This window comes from Rattus norvegicus, chromosome 7 (genome assembly GCF_021556685.1).
Source record: "Rattus norvegicus strain SHRSP/BbbUtx chromosome 7, alternate assembly SHRSP_T2T, whole genome shotgun sequence".
Taxonomy (NCBI): domain Eukaryota; kingdom Metazoa; phylum Chordata; class Mammalia; order Rodentia; family Muridae; genus Rattus; species Rattus norvegicus.
In genome coordinates, this window is record NC_141540.1 from 116,534,359 (window position 1) to 116,557,041 (window position 22,683).

General features: G+C 48.2%; 1 long non-coding RNA gene and 1 pseudogene across 2 annotated transcripts in view; one reads left to right on the forward strand and one right to left on the reverse strand.

Annotated features, from left to right (window-relative positions):
• The window catches only part of LOC148004848 (uncharacterized), a 30,697-nt gene extending 18,213 nt beyond the window's left edge, over positions 1-12,484 (forward strand). Inside the window, exon 3 of one of the 2 annotated variants that reach the window (XR_015624852.1) lies at positions 9,791-12,484. This is a non-coding gene — a long non-coding RNA (uncharacterized LOC148004848). The remainder of the gene's footprint in view (positions 1-9,790) is intronic. The other variant, XR_015624853.1, reaches the window with a different exon arrangement.
• On the reverse strand, positions 12,403-21,778 carry LOC148004849 (lymphocyte antigen 6B-like; annotated as a pseudogene).
• Between the last annotated feature and the right edge of the window lie 905 nt (positions 21,779-22,683).

A 22,683-nucleotide genomic window follows, 5' to 3' on the forward strand; every position in this document is an offset into this window, starting at 1 on the left:
CGAGTGCCCCTATCTCCCGGTTCCCAGAGGCAGTATACAGTTTCCTCTTGGGCCAGGGATGTGGGCAGGGTTGGCCAGTATTGTTGGTCTCTCCCACTCTGCAGTCTCAGGAGTGCCCACGTGTACAGGCGGGGAGCTCTCTCTATCAAGGGGTTCAGGAGCACTGAGCTGTGGGCCAGGATCAGTGAGGCTGGGGCTCCAGCTAAAAACCGGAAGTGTCCAGTCCCAGAGGAATTTTGCCTCTGTGTGTCCTGAGTCCACCAGGCAGGTCGCTTGGAGCAGAAAAGTTTGTCTTATCTGTGGTCACGTGGCTCAAGTTGCTCATGGGGGCTCCTTTTGAGCTCTCTGTGAGGGGGGCAACCAAGAGGGCATGTGCTGCCTTTGCTGCCTTTTCCCAGGACCCCCGAGCACTGGGGTCCCAGATGGCATTAGGTGTTTTCCTCTGGTGTCAGAAATGTGGGCAGAGTGTAGTCTCTTCTGGCTTCTCAGGTATGTCTGCCCTCTGCAGATTTAGCTCTCCCTCCCATGGGATTTGGGTGCAGAGAACTGTTGACCGGGTCCCTTCAGGTCCTGGAGGTTTCTGGACGACAGGGGACCTGCTGCTTGAGTGCTGGGACGAGGGTTTATAGTAAGCAGCAGGCAGGGAGTACGAGTGCAAACATCCAATTGGGAAGCTACTGTGGCCTTTAACATAAAATTGGTTGGTGCTGGGAGTCATCTCAGAAACTTAATTTCTGTTCTCTTCTGCATTGGTGGTTGTTAGGTAAGGGGGTGGGCTTGTAACCTGCGGGTGCAGTCTCTTGTGGTAATAACCTGGAAATGCTGGTCATGTTGGGGATTAGCCAAGAGACTGGAGCTAGGCTTGAGTTTTGCTGGGTGACAACTTGGAAACTAATGCTAGGTGACATCCTGTTAGTTTACCTGTACTTAAACTTAGGTCAGGTTTTCTAAAATGGAGTCTGAACTTTAAAGATTTGGCCTCACACTAGCATGTTGGGGGTCAACCACTCTTCAAAAGGGGTACAGGTTACACCAGTAAGTTTACAGTTTAAATTTGTTAGCTAAGCATATTGACCTTTGAATCTATTGGCTACCAAGCATATGACATGCATTGGAACTCTATCTGGGACCAGAGAGGGTCAGGTGACTATCAGTACATTCTGTTGCTTTTCAAGAATGCACCTGCTCCTCCTGAGAACTGTGGGTGGAGAATGGAACTTGGCCTAGCCTTAACTCGAGGTAGGAAGCTGGTACTTGACCTAATCTTGTCCTGAGGCAGTAGTTGTAAGGCTGGTGAAAGCCCCTAGGGTCCTTCACAGGAACCCCATAACCTACCTACTTTCTACCAGGCCAAGCCTCTTAATAGCTATTATACTCCAGTAAGAACTAGGGTCCTTCACAGTTAGACTTTTCTCTTAAGTCAGATGTTAGGCACATCTGGTTGGGTTCTGTCCTGTCTTTTACAGAGCCTAGGCAGAGGGGAGCGGAAGCCAGAGCAATGGACAGTTTTAGTTGTTCGAATTAAAGTCCATAGATTCTTTCTCATTTAATTTTCCCTGTATTCTTGAAGGCTGGAATTGAGAGATGAACGCAGGATTTGCTCGCAGACATTTCGGTACCGATTAGAATGGCCAGGTCATGGTGTGATGGGGAGAAGAGATTTAACTACCGCTTGACGTTTAGGTTAACGCAATAATGGGTAGATGATGTGCAGATAACTTCCTTACCAAGAAGAAAAAAGGTCATGAGAAACAGTGGTCTAAATAACATCATAGGTAGATTTAAGTCTAATGTATGGCGAGTATGATCTCTTGAATTGTTTAAGAAAAAAAGATACCTTACTTTTTAAAAAATAATTATGTTCTCACCATTTGTAAGAGAACTCAGAGCCTCATGTCTTTTTAAATTCTTTTTAAATTAAGTTATGGCATCATTTCCCTCTTCCTTTCCTCCCGTGTAACACATTTGGTCTCTCTCAAAATTTTAAAGACCCCTTTTATCTAATTGATGTTAATACACACACAAACAGGCATGTACACATAGGTTCCTAACTACATAAATACCACTTGCTCACACTGTATGATGTTAGCTGAACGTATCTGATTTCAAAGCCCAGTACTTGAAATTGGGTTAGGAGGTCTTCCCTGTGTAAGACTTTACTCTCAGAATTCCTTTTCATTGCCCACAGTTCTTTGCCTAAGTCGGGTGGGACTTGTAAGGTTTCCCCATTCCAGGCAGGCATATCTGTCTATTAGTGTCACATGTGTCCAAGTCTTGTTTAGCCAGCCATGTTGTTGATGTTTCATAGGTGTAAGAAAGATTCCTGCTTGTCCATGCTCCCAAATTCTGACACCAGTTTCCTGCTTTCCCAAAGAAGACATTCCTCACTGCTATGAGAAAGGCTAAGTGACTGTCTGTGGTCTCTATTGGCATACCAATAGATCAAGGCAGGAGCTGGCTTCTGGGCTCACTCAGTACCTGTGACTCTTCTCAGCTCTTCTGACCCGACCCCTGCCATAGACTTCCCTTGTTTCTCATTCCTATATAAATCTGCCAATCTTGCGGCTGGTCCCTTAGGGGGCAGGGATGCCTCAGCATGGGCACGCAGAGGCACCCCTTCCCCCACACCATACAGGGCCTCCACCTAACATATTCCTGGCTTCTTATCTTTTTATAAAATGCAACAATTACTTCCTGCTGCATAACACGATGATGACCAGGAGAGACTTATGGAAGAAAGAATATATTAGGATTTTGTTTTATTGGGTTTAGAGTCTATAATGCTGGAGAGCCTTTACAGCAAGCAGCAGACAGGGCAAAATCTGAGGTGTGTCAGCAGGAAGCAGAGAAAGCAGGAGAAATGGGGCTATAACTCTCCAAACCCATCCACTGTGTGTTATTTTATCATTCAAGGCTCCGTATCCTAAAGGTTCCACAACCTCGCTGAATAGCACCACCAACTGGAAACCAAGTGTTTAAATTCATTAGTTTATGGGGGATATTTAATCCAAACTACTACAAATGTCAATCATTTCAAGCCTTCACTGCAGTTTCAGGTTGGATGTTTAAAATACTGCAGGTGACTAATAGGTATTTTCTGCTTGTGAAATAAAGCAATGCAAGCCAAAATAAACAAGACGATGACGACGAGGAGGACGATGACGACAACAACAACAGCAACAACAACAACAACAACAGAGCAGGTTTATTTCAGGGCAGCTCTTAGGTGGGTTCCCCAGTCCCAAGGAATGAGACGAGGAAAATCACTGGAGAGATGGAGAGATGGGGCGGGCCACAAACACAGACTGTATATTTAGAAAGAGAGAGAGAGAGAGAGAGAGAGAGAGAGAGAGAGAGAGAGAGAGAGAGAGAGAGAGAGAGAGAACACACCAGAAGTACATAGAAAAGAGCTTCTAGAAGACGGGAAGCCCAGCCTCTGGGCTGGAACATTCAGGGCAGAAAGTGGGGTATGCCAGCCACACCTTGCAGCAGGTAGGGACTGAGGGATGCTGGAAAAAGAGGGAGGCCAGGTCTGCTTTGATACGTTAAATAGGAACCTTAGCAGCAGTCCTCAGTGGCCTCTGGGTACACAGGAGGCTATGAACCCCATGCTCAACTCTGAGGTTCTCTGTGGCGTCTGGGTACCTAGGAGTTTGAGGAGCACAGCCTCTGTCCCAGCCCCTGCCATTGCTCACCTGGAGAAACATGGGGTGGGACCCGTATCTTAGACTGTCTTTCGCTGCCCCTGAGTAATCTGTTGGCAACCAGTCAGTCCCATGAGCCAGGCACCCCAGCAAGCAGCCGTAAGTAATGCCTGTCGCCCCTGCATTTTTCCTCCACGAGCAGTCTTCCAACACCCCAGCGGGAAGGTGGAAAGGCAGACCCACAATGGAAGATGGAATTATTAGACCAAGAGCTTCAGTCATCTGCCCAGCAGGTGGAAAGGCTCTATGGCAGAAAGGTGGAGTCTGTTCTAGTCAAGGGGCTGGGACTGGCATGTGGCTGTGCATCGAATGACTTTAGGCTGATGGTTAGCGGGAGCTAGGCAGGCCACCCGTACTCTCTTCTTTTATCAGTTGAGGCCACCCCTGTCCCTTTAATTTATTGACAGGCCCAGCTTTGGTCAGAAAGCTGACCAATCCTATCCCCAGAGGGTGGCACTGGTAGAGTGCTTTAAACCCCAGCTCCATGCTGGGCTACACGCCCCCCCTAGTGGCAGCAGCTATCATAGCAGTCAGAGCGCATTTCAGCTTTCAAGTCAATGGAATCCCCTGGTAGCAAGCAGACACTGAGAGAGCTATTACACTCACTAACAACACTGACCCTGTGAGCAAGAGGAGGATGCCAGCAGCGCTTGGGGGTATTCTGGGAACTGAGCGCTCCGGGGAAGATTTAGTCTGACTTGTGTGTTTGGTGAGCCCAAGCTATTCAGAACAGAGCTTTCACTCAGCAGAACACCCACCCCACCTCCCTGCTTAGAGTCTGAGTCCTACTCTAGACTCACCATGGGCGGGGCACCACCGGCTTCAGACAGACAGACAGATGCCTGGGAGAGAGGAGAAACGTTGGTGGAGGTGGAGGAGGACAGGACCTAGCTTTCCGTATCTGACTTTTGGGTAGAGGAAGAGAGGCTGAGAATTTGAGTTTCGATTTCCTGACCTTTAGAGGAGGGAGGGAACTATGGGAACCTTCAGAGAGAGAGAGAGCAAATGCGGGGAGCAGGGACTGTAATAGCGCCACATAGGACTCTCTGGCCTCTGCCCAGGCCTGGGATGGAGTGTGGTATATGGTGTCTCCATAATATTCTCAGACCACACTCCTCTGCGTGGAGGCAGCCTTGGCACCCTTGTCCTTTAGGGCCTGGTCAACAATCTTCAGAGACTTGCCATTAGCAGACAGGGTTCATGAGAGCGGCAGTCCTACAGAGGTGCCAAGGAAGGTCAAGGATGTCCCTTTAACACCCTGTTCTCTGGGCTGGAGGTTGGGTCAGAAGACTGGACTTGGGTAGAATAAATCTTCATCTTACAACCCTCCTCCAGGGCCACCCTACTTCTTGATCAGAACTGGTAGGATGGGGTGATAGAGGAAAATTTGGGGTGTCCTTAAGTTGGACAGAGCCTTTCTCAGCTTTTATCGAACTTAGCCTCAGAGGCTAGTGAAGGGATTCTGGCTCCAGCATGGCCAACATGGCTCTGGCAGGCCTTCTCCCCATCTCCCTCGGCTTTGCTAAAAACTGTTAGATTTCAGCCCAAAAGCTAGCCATCAAGGTCTATTCCCTTATTTAGCCACTTCCTCCTCCTGAGACTTACTACCAAGGTCAGCAATAAGAAGACCCCTTTGGCTCAGCTAATTAGCATGCCCACTTAAAATTAAACAGCTGGGCTAATAAAGGTTTCCCATTTGCTTGTGGGACATGTCTGTCTCCCCTCTACCCAGACACAGTCCTTCATCCCCTAGGACACATATCCCTAACCCCTCTCCTTTGCCCCATCCCCCTTGTTCCCTTCCCCTTCATCACCTACCTCCTGTTTTTGTCTCTCATCCCTGCCCTCTGGGACATGAAATTGCCTTTGTGCTGAGAACTTGGTCTTGGGGGTCCTGAGCGGATGCTTTTACTTTCAGCTATGATCCTCGGAACCCAGAGGCCGTCCAAGCCAGCAGCGTTCACCTTCTCAGGTCCCAAGTTAGACCACAGAGTTTTAGGGACAAGATTATTGTTAGCATTTTGTCTAGGCCCCGCCCCACAGTTACCTGGCGACAGCCAGGTGTACCTGACTCACTATAAAAGGGGCTGTGTGCCCCCTGTGCTCTGTCTTACTCTCCTGCCTTCTTGCTCCCACTCTGTCCTTCTGTCCCTTCCCACCTCTCTCTCTTTCCCTCCCCCCTCTCTCGAGTGCTCATGGTCAGCCTCTACTCCTCTACTTCTCTACTCTCTGCCTTTCTCTGTCTCTACTTCCCTCTCAACCCTCCCCTGCGGGCCCTGAATAAACTCTATTCTATACTATATTTAGTGTCTCTGGTCCCTAGGGGAAAAGGATGCCTCAGCATGGGCCCGCATAGTCACCCCCTTCCCCAATACCTGACTACATCCACCAAACATATTCCTTCTCTTCTTATCTTTTTATAAACACAACAATTATTGTGAATTCATAAGTGAGGGCAAAGCTACAATAAGCAATAAGACGTCGTCCTAAGGAATGGGCTACCACTGGGCTGTTGGTCTGAGGGCTTTTTGAAGGACTGATGATAGACATTGGGGTGAGAGGGATAAGCTGGTCAGTCAAGCTGCTCCAACCAAAAGGTGTCCAGGTTCCTGCTCTCCAGTTTGGCTTTGTTCTCACATATACCTTTCAGGAAGGGGTGAGAGACAAAGAGGGACCAGAAACAGGCGCCCTCTTCTGGTGGCCCTGACATTCTCAGAAATACTGCTTTGGGTTACCTGAGCAGCTGCCATCTTCTTTACTTCTCAGGGTCATGTGGTAGTCAGATCTCTTCTGTTCTTAAGCACCAACTCCAAGGCCCCATCCCGCACCCATGGCCAGTCTTTCACAGTGCTCTCCTCTCTCTTTCCTCAGGTTCCCCTGCCCAGTGTCTCAGAGAACCTCTCCCAGGCCAAGGCTCCCAGACCTTGGCTCCTCACTGCTTACCAGAAAGTAGCCTTTCCCTTGGTAGGTCCTGAGTCTGAGTTTGGAATCCAGAGGTCCCCCACAGCTCTACCTTTTAGGGAGGAGGTGTAAAGACTGGTGCTCTGCTGTGTCCTCCTGTTCTCAGCCTTACCCCAAGGCTGGATCTAACGAGGAAGATGATACCACAGAGATGCACAGCCTTGGAGGCCATTGGTGATGCCCTGCCCTCCCCAACTTGCTTCTTGGTCACGATGATTTGTGCAGGAATAGAAACCCTAAGACAAGGCCCATTCTCAAATTCCTCTCTGCATCAAGACCAAGGATCTGGTTTTATACCAGTGGGAGTTCTTAGAAGACTAAAGGATGGGAGGAGGGTTTTGGGATGCTGCTGTCATTGACAAGATGGCCTTGAAAAATTGGGACAGTGCTCAACTAGATCCCACCTTGGCCAGGACTGCTTTACTATGCACTAGCCCCTGACCTCTTCTCTAATTCTTCCTCACACTGGTAATCAAAATAACCTGGGGATTATAACCTATTTATCTGTTAATCTCCTCCCACTGTGTGTGTGGTGTGTGTGTGTGAGATGTGTGGTGTGTGTTTGTATGTATGCGTGGTCTGTGTTTGTGTGTGTGTGTATTTGTGTGCGTGTTCAAGTGTGTGGTGTTCAAGTGTGTGATGTGTGTGGTGTATGTTTGTGGTGTGTGTGTGGTGTTTGTATGTGTGTGGTGTGTGTGTGGTGTGTGTGTATGTGGTGTGTGTGTATGTGGTGTGTGTTTGTATGTGATGTGTGTATGTGGTGTGTGTATGTGTTGTGTGTGTGTTTCTATGGTGTGTGTGTGTTGTGTGTGTTGTGTGTGTGTATGTGTGTGTTGTGTGTATTTGTGTTGTGTGTGTTGTGTGTGTGTGTTGGGGTGTATATGTTGTGTGTGTGTGGTGTGTGTGTGTGTGGTGTGGTGTTTTTGGGGTATGTGTGTGTATGTGTGTGTGCGTGTGTGTGTGGGGGTGTGTGTTTGCAGTGTTTTGTTTGTGGTGTATGTGTGGTGTGTGTGTGTATGTGTGTGTGGTGTTTGTAGTGTATGTGTGTATATGTGTGTGTGGTGTGTGTGTGTGTCTGTGTGTATGTGTGGTGTATGTGTGTGTATGTGTGGTGTGTGTGTGTGTCTGTGTGTATGTGTGGTGTGTGTGTGAGTGTGTGTGTGTGTGTGTGAGTGTGTGTGTGTGTGTGTGTGTGTGTGTGTACCAAAGCAGGGCTTTACAGGCACATGGGCAGCTTGTCTTATGAGGAGCTCTGATGCATTCCTACGCTTTTTGGATCTACCCCATTCAGGTGCATCATAGGGTTTTTTTTAAACATTTTATTTATTTTATGCATCATAATTTATCAAGTGCATAGTCCACACTTTAAAAATAAAGTTTTTATTAACTCTTTGTGAATTTTGCATCATGAACTCCAATCCCACTCATCTCCCTCTCCCTCGATATTCATCCTCCACCCTTGAAACCTCCCCCCTTAAGACATAAACCGAAAATAAATTAAAAAATAAGGAAAATACCTGTACATGGTAGCCACAGTGTGCCACACAGTATAACCTTATTCAAACAACCTTACTGGCAGATGATCATGAGGGTAAGTTGTTGCTCTGGTTGGAACCCTCTGGCTACTGCTACACTATCAATACTGGGTTTGTGCCTGGGCTCCTCTCTGGAATCCTGCTGTTGCCCTGTGTCATGGAGATTCTGTAGCTTGGATCTTACAGGACCAGCAACTTCATGTGCTCCCGCAGTTCATAGATGGGGAGATGTTGGGGTGGGTGAACTCCAAGCCCTGGATCTGGCCCTGCATGGTAACTGAGTTGGACACCCCACCTGTCAGAGCCTCCTGGGTCCCCTGCAATGTTTCACCTCCTTGTCAGACCCTTCTAGGTCCCTTGCAGGGTTTGACCCCTGCTGAGCCCTGCTGATGCACATGGAAGCCTTTTGTCCCTAACAAAGGAGCAGCCTGCCCTGGAGTGACACACCTGGGCCATGGTCAATTCCTTCCTGCCTCTTGTCCTCCCAGTCTTTCCTTTTGGGATTTAGGCTGGTCTTCCTGGATTACTCCCCTGTACATTTGGGGCAGGAATTCAGTATTCAGTCTTTTGTTACCTAAGCCTCAAGCTGGACTTTCCCACTGTGCTCCCCAGATTTTTCCAGCAGGTCAATTTGTGGTATATATTGGGAAAATAAAGCCACAGATTGGGCATTTTTCTTAACACTAATAACCCGTGTGTGTGTGTGTGTGTGTGTCTGTGTGTGTGTGTGTGTCTGTGTGTGTGTGTGTCTGTGTGTGTGTGTGTCTGTGTGTGTGTGTGTGTGTGTTTTAATCCCGAAGGCTTATGCCCGGTTCTTGGTGCTGTGTCATTGTGGGTATCAACAAATGGAGGTCCCACCGAGATCAGGAAAGAGAAGGACTCCTGGACTCCTGATGGGACGTCCCAGGAAGCCGACTGGCAAAGAAGGAGGGAGGTATTGGGGTAAGACGGGCTAGAAAAGGCCTCGGTGATTTGGGCTAGCGTGAGTAAAACTTGTAATAAAAAAGGGACAAAGTAATGGTAAAGTGTTTTTGCCTATGTGTTCTTTTAGAGTTATGTTTTAGCCTTTGAACCCTGACTAGAGAAAGTTTACACCCTAGACATGAGAGAGAATGGGTTTGGGAAAAACAGTCCTTCCGGACTCTCCATGGATGCTTTGGAGAAAGAGAAGGAAACTTTTTCAGAGCTCTCCTAGGGACAGAAGGAAGGCACGAGACATCCTACCTCTCTGCTGGAGACAATAATTTGGTATACAAGTCAAATTATAAATACAAGTGCTCAGTGTCCTCAATTTCTTCCTGTATCACATAATAGTGTTGATCCTCAAGGACTTATCTTAATAAATTAATATCTTAGCTATATCTTAGTAAATAAAAAGGGGGAGTTATATCCCTGTATGCTATACAATTATGTAAATAATGCTCTTTTTTATTTCAATTTTAAAATTTGGATACCAAGGTGTTTATGGCACTCTACCACTAGGCATACTTCTGCCTAGGTGAAATGGAAGGCCCCACATATTGGCATATGGCATGATCCTGTTCAGGTATTTTATATGGGTAAGAGGGCATGTTTGTGTTTTTCCTACAGGATGCTACAGGAGTATGCCAGCTGCCAGAGTGCCTAGTAAGACATGCTGATCCAGGGAGCATGAAGATTCAGCTCCCATGGTTCGGGTCCCTGGAGTCATTCCTGTGCCCTTGGAGGAAGATGGAGGATTCCCCGTCATCTTTTGTCCGCATGGAGATTTTGGCATTGCTGCACTCACTGTTACAGCTGCTGAATGACCTGTCCCACCATGGCCTGCACTTCAACACTCCGTGCACTGCTGCATGCAGGAGGAAAAGACCGTACTCCAGCTGTTACCCCTGCCACTCCTCATTACCCTGGTGGCTGTTGCTGTTCTGATTGGTATTGCCATTTTGCAGTCTGTGGCTTCACAGGAATGACATCTGCATGAAGCTGCTGGAGACAGGGGAATACTGTCCTGGTTATGCGGATCTCAGACCTGGTTCCATTGCCTGCTGGTTGTTCTAGAGAAGGATGGCCAATCTTGAACTGTCTCGGGAAAGACCTTGGCATTTTCGCTGCTATTGTAGCAGCCATTGCTGCCACTGTGTCTGCAGTGTCTGGAATTGCCCTCCCATCAATCTGTTGTTAGGCAAGCACAGTGGGTAAACTTTCTGGAGTAGTTACTGACAATTGGGAATTCTAAATTTTAATACAGGAAAAGCTTGACAATGGCCCTCAGTGATATGGCCCTCTGAGTTTTGGCCCTAAGGCGCTGCTGTAGTCAGCTTTATGCTTCTTATCACATGTGCAAAAAGCACTCCCAGTCCTGGGCAGCAACTAAGCAGGTGTTGTTCTCTTTGGTAGCAGACAAACCCTCTGCCCAAATTGGGCTCAGCCTTCACGAGAAGCAGTTAGCTAAGGACAGGCAACTCTTTGGGACCAGGCCTTCCCTAAGACAGGAAATTCTGAGACTGGCAGAATTTTCAAGAGACGGGAAAGAGGTCTGATAACCCAAACTGTCCTAAGCAGGTGCCGCTTAAAAAATGATATAGGGGGACTTGCCTAATAAAAAAAAATGCAGTAGGGGACTTATCAGAGCCTCCTGGGTGCCCTACAGTGTTTCACCCCCTTCTCAGACCCTTCTGGGTCCCTTGCAGTGTTTGTAATCATGTGATTACAGCGAGGACGGTCTTATGTGAGTTCTTGGTAGCTCTTGTCATCCTGAACCTTGAGTGAGGGCCTGCTCTGGGGGGTCTTTCAGTAGTGCAGACCTGTAAACCCAGGGCTCAGAAGCAGAGGCCAGAAGAGCCTGCAACAGAATCAAGGCAGAATATAGAAGAAAGTTCCAGAATCCCTGACATGCCTCAAGTTTTATGGCCCAACAAGCACCATGGCCACATTCCTGGATCTGTGCTTGTCCCAGGGGAGAAGGCTGCAGGAACAAGGGCTTCTTTAGTTGAGTGATAACTCTACCTTAAAGGATCTTCACCTTGACAAAATCTCAGATGTTCATGACCTCCAAGAGCAGGGGGTACTAATGTCCATAGCACCCATGTTTCCAGGGTGCTGTCCATATCCGTGAGGACTCCTGTGATGTTAACTACACAGGCTTTGCTTGCCTCTTGGACAGCAAGATCTCAAGGCTAAAAAGAGAGGAATGATGGATCGCTGGTTGCAAATGTGTCAAATCAGGCCTACACTGGGGACATCCAATATAGACTAGGACTCCAGGAGAGGGAGTGTGAGGCTTTGGTCACTCTGAGCTAAGCCATGACTCTCTGCAGGAAATTACTTCTACCTCTGGATTAATAAAACTGGACAGGGAAGCCACTACCCTCCATTAAGCACTTGTCTCCAGGACTTCCCCACCGCAAGCAAGGGCACTTTGCAAGTGACCTGTGCTCATGTGTGGCTTGAAGATGCTTCTTCATATGCATGATGCCCTGGGTTCTATCCCCACCAATGGGTGTGGGCTGGGGGAGGAAAGTGGCTCAGGAAATGGTTACATAAAGAAGACTCAGTGTCACTAGTGTTCACAAGGCGGAGAATAGGCTTCTAATCTAGCCAAACCACAAGCAAGAGACCTTGCCTGTGCAGATATAGCAGAGTGCTCTTCATCCCCCCTCTTTCTTCCTCCAGCATCAGCCTGAGGGAAGCCTACCCAAACCAAGTGGTCCCACACTCTTAGCTGTGTAACATGAGCTAGCTAGTGCGGGTAGCACAAAGAAAGGGCAGAGATGTGAACTGGAAGGCAGGACTCAGCAGAAACAGTGTAGTAAAAGAAAAACTGAGATCTTGGCTGGGAGAACAGAGAGTTTATTGGACTCAAATAGTGGGATGTTGAGAGGCATGTGTGGGAACCCTGCAGTACCCCAGGTTTTTCTGTGTGTATGGAGGTGGTGGCACAGGGCCTTGGGTTTCTGCCTCTTCCCCATGCTATCCACCTGCCCCCAAGGCCAAGAGCAGCAAACCACAACACAATGGCATTCCAGGAATTACATATCTGAAAGCCCTAGAGAGGGGAGTGGGGCACCTACCCAGCAGGAGCTATAGAGCTGAAACAAGGTGTTCCACACCCTACCCCCACCTCAGAGTCCCTATAACCCATAATTTATCACTGGAGGCCTCCAGGGAGGAGTAAATACACATGAGGGGAAAAGGACAGGGGTGGTGGGGCCTTGGAGGGGCCATTACAGCAAGGTCTGCAGGAGGAATGAGCCCAGGCTGAACAGAAGCACCCCTGCCACGGTCCAGGTGCTGCCTCCAGTAGGACCTGCTGCATTGCAAAAATCTCTATTGCAACAGGAAATCTTCGAGTAGACAATGATACCCAGGATCCCAATAATTTGAGGACTCTTGGGGCAGATTGGAAGGCAGAGATTGCTCTTTACTTTCTGTCTTATAGAGTCTGCAAGACATCAGGGAGTGAGTTGCTTCTTATGCAGGGATGACAGAGCACCCCAAAGTCTGGGTCACATGTCAAAAGGCCTGGATGGCCCAGACTTGTCTCTAAGGCATGTTGAAGCCAGACATGGTAGCTCAGACTTGTAACCCCAGAACTTGGAAGACTGAGGCAGGAGAATTTTTATGAGTTCAATTCCACACTGGGTTACATTGGGACTTCTGGGTTATCCTGGGCTAGAGTGAGACCCTGCCTCAAATAACAAACAAACGAAACAACGATCAAAACCATGGACTGGTAAGGAGGCTTGGTGCATAAAGTGCTTGCTTACACAAGCATGAGACCCCACACCACCCCAGTTCTGGTCACTAGAGCCCATCAAAAGATGGCCGGGCAAGGTGGCCTACTTGTATCTCTGTGCTTAAAATACAAAGATGGGTATCCCCCAAGATGATCTCACTGGCTAGACAAGCTGAACCTGAAAGATTTGAATTCAGTGTGACACCCTGGCTCAGCAAATAAAATAGTTGCTACAGGAGATTCCCCGTTAACTTCTGGGTCTCTTACACTTGTACCTCCACAGTGTATGCACATCCACATGTGTGTGCACATGTGTCTTTACATGCAACGTGCTGTGGAAGCAGCTCAGTCAGTGAAGTGCTTGACACATGAAAGCATTAAGGACCCAAGTTCAATTCCCAGCAACCATATAAATAGCTAGCCAAGCACGGGGTGCTGGTTATAATCTCCGTGCTGGAGAGAGGGAATCGGAGGGTCCTGAGAGCTCTCTGCCACCTCCCTCCTCTCCTTTCCTAGGTCCCAGTGAAAGATCTTGTCTCCAAAACCAAGGTGGTTGGGACTGGAGACATGGCTCAGCAGTTCAAAAGCACTGGTTGCCCTTACAGAAGCCCAGGGTTTGGGCTCCAGACCTGATATGGTGGTTTACAACCTTCTGCAATTCCAGTTCCAGGAGAACCAAAACTAGTGTTTATTAAACAAATTAGATAGTGCCTAAGGAATGGTACTCAAGGATGTCCTCTGAGCTTCACATACATTGCATTACATTACATGCATTCATACATGTTCACCCACATTTATAGACAAACACGCACGCACACGCACCCCACAGAGACACAGCACAGTGTAGATCATTCAGTGGCATAGCAAAAGGGGCAACCAGCCTCTCAGACTCTTGCAGTACCCTGGGAAGTTACATCTAGGAGACCTACTTCTGGAGACAGGCAGGGTGTGGTCAGGAAAAAAAAACTGCAGAGCAGGGTAGGGCTGGCTGTTCCTACCTTGTCTATCTGGAGGATATGTCAGAAACTGGTGCGTTGAAGGGTCTGAAATGTTCTAAGGTCTCCCTTCTATCAGCAATCCTGTCAATCCTTTAGCCCTAGCTCCAGATTCCTTCACTATATACAAAGACTCACTAAATGCTTCCAGCTCTCCAGGTCTGACGGTGAGACCCTAGATATAACGGAAGGGTAGGAGCAGCACGTGACTACCCTGGCAACAGAGGGGGGAGGGGATGATGAACACCATGCATGCCAGTAGTTTCTATGATCCACACCCTAGAGCTTCCTCGGACCCCAGCAGTCCCCACTTGCAGGAGTCCCACTCCCACCCCAGGAGCTATCTACCTGGAAGGAGGGGGAACCATGGTCCAGGATATGTACCCAAACTTTTTCTTCTAAGCCACCCCCACCCATATTTATACAGGCTACAGGGAACTTACCCATGACAACTTCTACCACCTGAGAAACACAGACTCCATCAGGTTAGGGGCAGGTAGCTGATGAGCAGTTAGCATTAAGTGGGACCTCTATGCAATTGTAGCACTTTAGGCCCTGAGCTAAGAAAGAAGCCAATACATGAGGAGGGTTAGGGCATGCCCTTCTTAGCCCAGACCCCTCCTCTACAATGTCTTTACTTCCATATGAAGGATTAAAAATTAATAATAAGCCGCCTAGCTACCCAAAAAGAAGAGGTAGGGTCTGTGAGAACATGAACTTTTCGCCCCTCCCTTGCTGTGCAATGGTTCCCGGAACATTCTTGCATGAAAGGTTTCCTGGAACAGCCACAATGACCCATAGCCTCCGGCCACAATGGTCCAATGGCCCTGTAAAATGTCACTACCCCTAATCACAATGTCACAAAGGCCTAGATGTATGGGCAGTTTATGGTTTTGGAATTCCCCTCCTCCCTCCCTCTTGATCCCCCTGGTTTGTGGTTTTTTCCTTTATAAGCTCTGTGAAAATTCAGGTCGGGGTCGAACTCCTCTACTCCCTGTGTGGCGTATGAGTCTCGACCCCAGCATGCTGGCCTGAGCTCTCGTTTCATCTCGCTCACAATAAATCTTCCTCGTGTGATTACAGCAGGTCGGTGTCTGTGTCCTACTGGGTGCGCGTCTTTCCCGAGACTTGAGTGGGGGGCTCCCTTCGGGGGTCTTTCATTTGGGGGCTCGTCCGGGATCTGCGCGACCACCCAGGGGTCCTAGACCCACTTGGAGGTAAGATTCTCTGTTTTATCTCAGCGCTGTGTCTGGGTCTGTGTCTATGTTCTGTCTGGGAATCTGGTGCGATCGCTGTTTCGGTTTTGCGGACGCTCAGTGAGACCGCGCTCCAGGAAGGAGAGCGGGGTGGATAGGGATAGACGTGTCCAGGTACCCACCGTCCGTTCGCCCTGGGAGACGTCCCAGGAGGACAAGGGGGGACCAGGGACGCCTGGTGAACCCCATCTGATAGGTCCAGAGGAGACTTTACTCCTTGACGACCGGTTTGTTAGGCAAGGTCTGCGACCTGCCGATCAGTTTCAGTGCCTCTGGTCGACACGAAGTCGACGTCGGTTTTGTTTTTTTTTTTTTTCTCTTTTGTTTGTGCTCGTGTGTGTGAGTGTGTGTGAATTAAGTCCTGTAGTCTGTGTTTTTCGGTACCGGTTTAAGGTCTTAGTGCACTGTCTGGGCAGATGAAGGATTCCTGCCCTGTGCACGAGAGTCTTAGTGCACTGTCTGGGCAGAAGAAGGTTTCCTGCCCTGTGCACGGGTGGAAGAAGGTTCCCCACCCCGAAATGGCGCCTGTGAGTAGATGAAGGATTCCTACTCCGAATAGTCTTTTTCTTTCTTTTTTTCCTTTTTAGAAAGCGCACCGGGGGACGCCCCAATCGCGCAGGCTCTGGGACTCGTGAGAGACGTTCCACGAGTCAGCCTTTGTTGGGTCCTGGCTCTGGGATGCGTGAGAAACGTTCCTCGAGCCGAATTTTGTCGGGAGGACCCGGCAACGGACAGTCAAAAAGATCTGACTGTGACTTTGGAGGTCGAGTTCGGCTGCCTATTTAAGTATAGGCACGGACAAGTGTGCTTAGATGTGTTAGTGTCTGTTGTCTGTATTCTGTTTCTGTGTTTGGTATCCCGGAAGCAGCTAAGGTTAAGCTGCAGTTTGGGCCAGGTACTGAAGGTACCAGGCATCTGTGGAAATTGGTTATAGGATGCTTTGTCTTGGTCTTGTTTGTCTGGATTGTTTTCTGTGGTATTGTCCAGTGTTTTTTTTTACTTTTGTTTCGTGTTTAAAATCTTGGACTGACGACTGTGTTTGAAATCATGAAACTGTTTGCTTTGTTCGTTGAAGAGTTTTACTTGGTCCCCTTAATGCTTAGTAAGAAACTTAATCTTATGGACCCCGCTCTAGTGGCGGTGTGTTGGTTGATAGCCAAAGTTAATTTTTAAAATAGTGTTTTATCTGTGCTTGTGCTCGCAGCACACAGTAGAGGGGAGCGAAATTAGCTGCGGAGCTGCTGCAGCGAGCATGGGGACTTCTCAAGTCTCATCCAATTTTTCTGGCTCTTCAGGAGCTGTTTAAAAGGAAAAGGCTTAAGGTAAAAAGAAACACTATAGAGAGATTTCTTAGTGAATTACTACACCTTGGTTCGCGATCTCTGGGAATCTCATGGTGGACAGCTGAGATAAGCTGGAAAAGGATTTAAATTTTGCTTGGGAGCAAAGAATCTTAAAGGTGGAGTTTCAGCCGGTATGACACTTAGTGCGTAGCTGCCTAAAAGATCAGAAATGCTGTTAATAGGCTATAAAAAAGGGACAGGCTGTGTTAGAAATGCTACAGAAGAATAATCTAAAAAGGCTGAGAGCTAGGTGGGGCTATAAGGAAAACAAGAACAGGAAAGGAATTTCTGACATTTGCTCACAGAAGGAGAGTGCTCATTTAGAGAAGTTCTTTAAGGAAGCCTGCCTTATCTGCTGTCTTTATTCCAAGGGAGGAGTCAGTCTCCAGCACTAAATTACTTGGAGGTAGCCAAGGTCAGGATTAATGTTTTCTTTTCCTTGGCCCTTTAAACCCAGTGAGACAGTTTGGTAAAGGGCTACTACTGAGGTCCTGATAGCCCCAGGTGAACTGGTTATTAGCCCCCTGGCATCTAGCAACCAGGTTCTAACCATCTCTCCATCCTTTTGTTATTAGTTGTTACTAGAAGCCTAGTGTCATTTGGAGGCTGGTTCTCTTGAGAGGCAAAGCCATGGAGCTGACACTGACAATGGCCTTTTTGTTCCAAGAAAGGCCTCCTGGTTTAGCTGTGTGACTAAATGCTGTTTGCCCTCTTCGGTAGACTCTATTCTCAAGATTCTCTTGTTTTCTCACCATCCCACGTGAGATGCTTGTTAGTAACTGTTACAGGTCTTCTTTACCACCGAGGAAAGACAGAATCCTACTAGAGGCCTGAAAGAATGTTCCAGACATGGCTAGAAGGCCCTCACTTCTGCCTGCTCTCTTCAGACGCCTGAAGGTAGGGAGTGCCAGGTCTGCCCCCAGGCTCCAAGGGTCGGTCTCCTAGGGGCTGGAAAATGCCCCACCAATCTGGCTAAGATAAGGAAAAGATATGAAGAGAAAGTTACAGAAACTTGAAGGGTTAAGCTAAGTCGCTGAGAGAGTTATTGTAAGTTGATGCATGGTTCAGGGTATGTGCAGAAAAGTGGACAGCACCTAATAGCTGTAGAAGAAGATGCAGAGAGACAGAAAAAAAAGAAAGAAAGAAAGAAAGAAAGAAAGAAAGAAAGAAAGAAAGAAAGAGGTAAAGAGTGCAGGAAGCTAGGGAGGAAAAGAGACTAAAAGAAGAGGAAGCTAGAGAGCTAAAGAGAGATAAAAGACAAGAGAGGAACATATACTGGCCACAGTAGTTAGGGAACCTAGGAAGACAGTACCTGGCAACAGAAGAGAATTCCTGGCTAAAGATCAGTGTGCCTAATGCAAAGAAAAAAAAAGACACTGGGTCAGGGACTGCCCCAGAAAGAACAAGAGGGGACACTGGAGAGCCTCTTGGTCCTAGAGTGCTGGCTATGTACAGAGATAGAAGGGAAGTATGGATGCAGGGACCCAATGCTCTGTGCTCCTATGCCCCCCTCCAGTGGGCCAATATCCAAAGACCTTGGGTACAGGGGCCTACTGGCAACAAACAATACTTATGGACTGCCCGAAGAACAGTGGACCTTGGCGTGGGCCGGGTAACCCACTAGTTCATAGTCATCCCTGACTGCCCCTATCCCTTGCTCATGAGAAAATTGCTCTCCAAAATGGCTTGCGTGGGCTGAAATGGCTGGGTGAGGCCATGTGTATGCATATCTACAGACTGTGTATGTGGAGCTTAAGACCTGTCTCAGTGCACCAGTACCTGATGCTGGGAGATGAATGGCTTAGCGCTGTTCTACTTGGAACATATCACTCCTGCCAGCCGGGCACTAACAATTATCACCCAATCCAGGACTTAAACTGTGATAGAGTGGCTGATGTTTGCCTTTGAATAGAGTGTCCCAAAAGATGGGACCACTGGTCAGCTGCCATGGACTAGATTCTCCACCGGTTGGGGACAATCTGGTCACCTTGCTGCCCAATCCGGACCTGGAGCCACCACAGCACGAGTGTCAAGTACTGGCAGAAGCCCATGGGTGGAGGAAAGACCTCTGCGACTGGCTGATTGACCCCTGCTGAAAGCCGAGGACCTTGTCCACAGACGGGAACAGTTCTCTTCATGAATGAAGGTCAGAGACAAGTGGGTGCTGCCATGGTGGACAATACAATGTCATCTGGGATGGCTGAACCTCTACCCCCCCCAGTACATCAGCACTGCAGATGCCTTTACCATCTCTTGGATGCCCTGGTGAAGCCAACAACTGTGAGTACTATTCATTGCTCAGGATATCAGGAGGGAAGAGATTCAGTGACATGGGGCAATAACGAAGCAGATAAAGTGGCTCGAAAAATGGTTATGCAGGAGCCCATCCTGGTTGCAGGCCTGCAAGAGACAGCCACTGGGAACTGGGATCGGACTAAGGGATGGCCTCACTTAGAAAAGGCCCAAATTGCTTAAAAGATAAAGGACAATGGCACATTGAGGGGAAAGCTATACTCCCCAGAGAATAAAGGAAAGACTCACTTTGCCAAATACAGAAATGGACTCATTTAGGAGATAAAAAGTTTGTCCAAGTAGTTAAGTGTATGTAATAGACTTTAAGATTTTAGCCAGAGAGACAGTAGAAAGTATAAGGTATGTCAATAAGTGAATGCTTAGCAAGCAAACAGGGCAAAGAGACCTAGAGAGTTTGGTGAAAAGTCGAAGTGAACTTCACTGAGATAAAACCAGAAAAATATAATCACAAGTATCTCCTAGTGCTTGTAGATACTTTTTCAGGAATAGATAGAAGCTTTCCTCACCAAACAAGAGACGGCCTCTGCAATCATCAAGAAGATACTGGAAGAAATCTTCCTCCGATTTGGAATGCCCAAGGTAATCTGGTCAGACAACGGCCCTACTTTCGTTGCCAAGGTAAGCCAGGGTGTGGCCAAGTATTTAGAGGTCAATTGGAAATTACATTGTATTTACAGACCTCAAAGTTCAGGACAGGTAGGGTAAATAAATGGAACTCTAAAAGAGACCCTGACCAAATTAACCATGGAGACTGGCACAGACTGGGTGACACTCCTTCCCTCTTGCTCTCTTCAGAGCAAGAAATACCCCTTCCAGATTCAGCCTTACCCCCTTTGAGATCTTATATGGGGACTCAGCCCCCCTGACTGTATTAGATGATGTTACTGAACCAACATGTCATAGTGCCATAGTAATAATGATTTGTGTGCCAGGCTAAAAGACCTACAGGTGATACAGAAAGAAATCTGCTCACAGCTGACAGCAGCCTATGCCCCGGAGACCCCTGAGACATCCCATCAGTTCCAGGTTGCAGCTACACTGAGTCCAGACACTCGAGCCTCGCTGGAAAGGACCGTACCTGGTGCTGCTGACCACCCTGACAGCTGTCAATTCTCAGCCCTCACCAGCCGTGTACTAGCTGTTGGGGCTGAGATCTGGGACCTAGAGGGAAATTCAGTCATGTTTGTCCTGGGTTCTATCAAGATAGGTGTGGGATAGGCTTGATTTCCATTACAAATGATGTAACATTACATATGTTAGTACTCTTAACACTTCTTGGGACTGTGCCTCAGGGATCACAGTCCGTATAAGCTTAGAAGTTCTAAAAGCTAGTCATGACCTTGGTGGATAGGCTTGGATAGTGTCCAGGTTAGAATCCTCATGTTAAGACTACAATACCAAGCTGTTATGCTAGATGAAGCTGAGTTCTCCATGAAGTTCTAGGATTAGAACTATTAACAAAAAGAAGTAGTGGGGAATGAAGGATTAAAAATTAATAATAAGCCGCCTAGCTACCCAAAAAGAAGAGGTAGGGTCTGTGAGAACATGAACTTTTCGCCCCTCCCTTGCTGTGCAATGGTTCCCGGAACATTCTTGCATGAAAGGTTTCCTGGAACAGCCACAATGACCCATAGCCTCCGGCCACAATGGTCCAATGGCCCTGTAAAATGTCACTACCCCTAATCACAATGTCACAAAGGCCTAGATGTATGGGCAGTTTATGGTTTTGGAATTCCCCTCCTCCCTCCCTCTTGATCCCCCTGGTTTGTGGTTTTTTCCTTTATAAGCTCTGTGAAAATTCAGGTCGGGGTCGAACTCCTCTACTCCCTGTGTGGCGTATGAGTCTCGACCCCAGCATGCTGGCCTGAGCTCTCCTTTCATCTCGCTCACAATAAATCTTCCTCGTGTGATTACAGCAGGTCGGTGTCTGTGTCCTACTGGGTGCGCGTCTTTCCCGAGACTTGAGTGGGGGGCTCCCTTCGGGGGTCTTTCACATACAGCTGCTGGCCACTAGGACAGAGCAAGGACACTACTGCCCAGTCACCTCCACCAAAGCAAAAGTGAACCAAGCACAACAGTCGTTCAAATATGCTCAGGGCTGCTGTCTCAGTCAGCCCGCCTCACAGGAGAGACCTAGACCTCAAGAGGCATTAGAGAGTCAGCCACCATAGTGGGAAGGCATAGAAACCAAACGTCTGCTGAAGCAGTGAATGGGTGTATAAGTAGATACTGGAGGCTGCCAGATGGGGAGGGCTGTTCTGACCTGTCCCACCCTAAACCTGCAGAGCTTGTCTCTGGGTCTAGGAGGATGACTGAGCACTGAACATCTCAGAGTCCAGCTCAAAGCTGAGGCTTCCTGCAATACAGACGTAACTAGATGTATAGGTGTATTTGAGCTCAGAACCTCTTAAAGAAGGAAATTCTAGTATTGGGGCTTCATGTGGCATGGGCTGGGGCATAAGAAAAAGTCAAATGCCAAGTGTTAAGGATCCTAAACCCCTTGACTTGGCAACTTGGCCACAAAGAAGCCTTTGCCAGTCTGTTTGTAGACAAGTCACTGTCCCAACTGGGAGGCAAAGGCAGCAGGGTAGAGTCGCTCTGGTGGCCAGGGTTTGTGGCAGAGGTTAGTGCTCTCCAAGAGTCCCTCTGGCATGTGGTGATGGTTGCAAGGCAGGCACTGGCAGTTTACAGACCCAGGAAGCACCCCAGCACAGGAGGCTTCACCCACCACACGCCAGTCCCCAATCCCCTGACCCCAGCACACCTCAGGCACTGGGCATACAGTGGAAATGCAGGTGCCCACCACCCAGAGGCCCAGTTCCATCTCCAGTGTACCCTCCTGCCCTCTCTCATTTTCCACCTCACCTCTTTCTGCACACAGTAGGGGCAGGAGAAGGATGAGCACATAGGACTTCATAGCGCAAGATCTGTTCATCCTCTGAGAAGGGGCGCACAGGCAAAACCTTGGAAATTGCATCCAGTTAAGAGACTTCCAATTACGTCCCAGGGCTCCCACGCAGCTCAGGCATCCAATCCAACCCCCCAACACACACACACACACACACACACACACACACACACACACACACACACACACAGAGCTTTCTCCAAGGAATAGATGTCTGCCTACATCTCTTATCTACCATCCACCCAGCTTTTCCTTCCTAACCTCAAACTGCCTCCCACAACCCTATCCAGAGGGCTCTTCCCTGTGCTTGCCAACTATCAGCTCCCTCCTGACAGCACTCCTTACTTCCTCTCTGTGACCAGGTTGCAGGCACCGTGGAAAATTCTAGCACATGTGGACTTATATGAGTACTTTACTTTCCCTCAGCTCCTCCCATCTGACATCCTGAAAAAGGAGGGTTTAGGGATTTACTTCCTCCTACTTCCTCCCAGGTCAAATGTTTATTGCTTAAGAGTTAACAGGGTTTGTTGGATACCTCGGGGAGCCAGATTTATAGTAGTTGGCAAGGGAAGACCATGCAGTTGGTGAGGGATCTTGGTGCTGAAAGACTCAGAGGGCAGAAGGGCAGGGGCCTTGGGTGACTTGTGCTTACCATTCAGAGAGCAAGGGAAGAAAGCAACGTGCTCACCTTTTTCTGGATTTTTGATTTTTGTTTTTGTTTGTTTTTGTGTTTTGGATTTTTTGAGTCAGAGTTTCTCTGTATTGCTTTGGCCATCCTACGACTTCTTCGGTGAGACCAGGCTGGCTTGAACTCATAGCTATGAAAGGTGTGCTGTAGCTGCTGCTGGTTCTGCCACAACCACCTGCCATTTTCCTGTCTCTGAATAGGGGGTATGGGTTGCAGTGGCTCAGAGCCCACAGCCTTCCTTCCTATAAGCAGGTAAACTACTGACA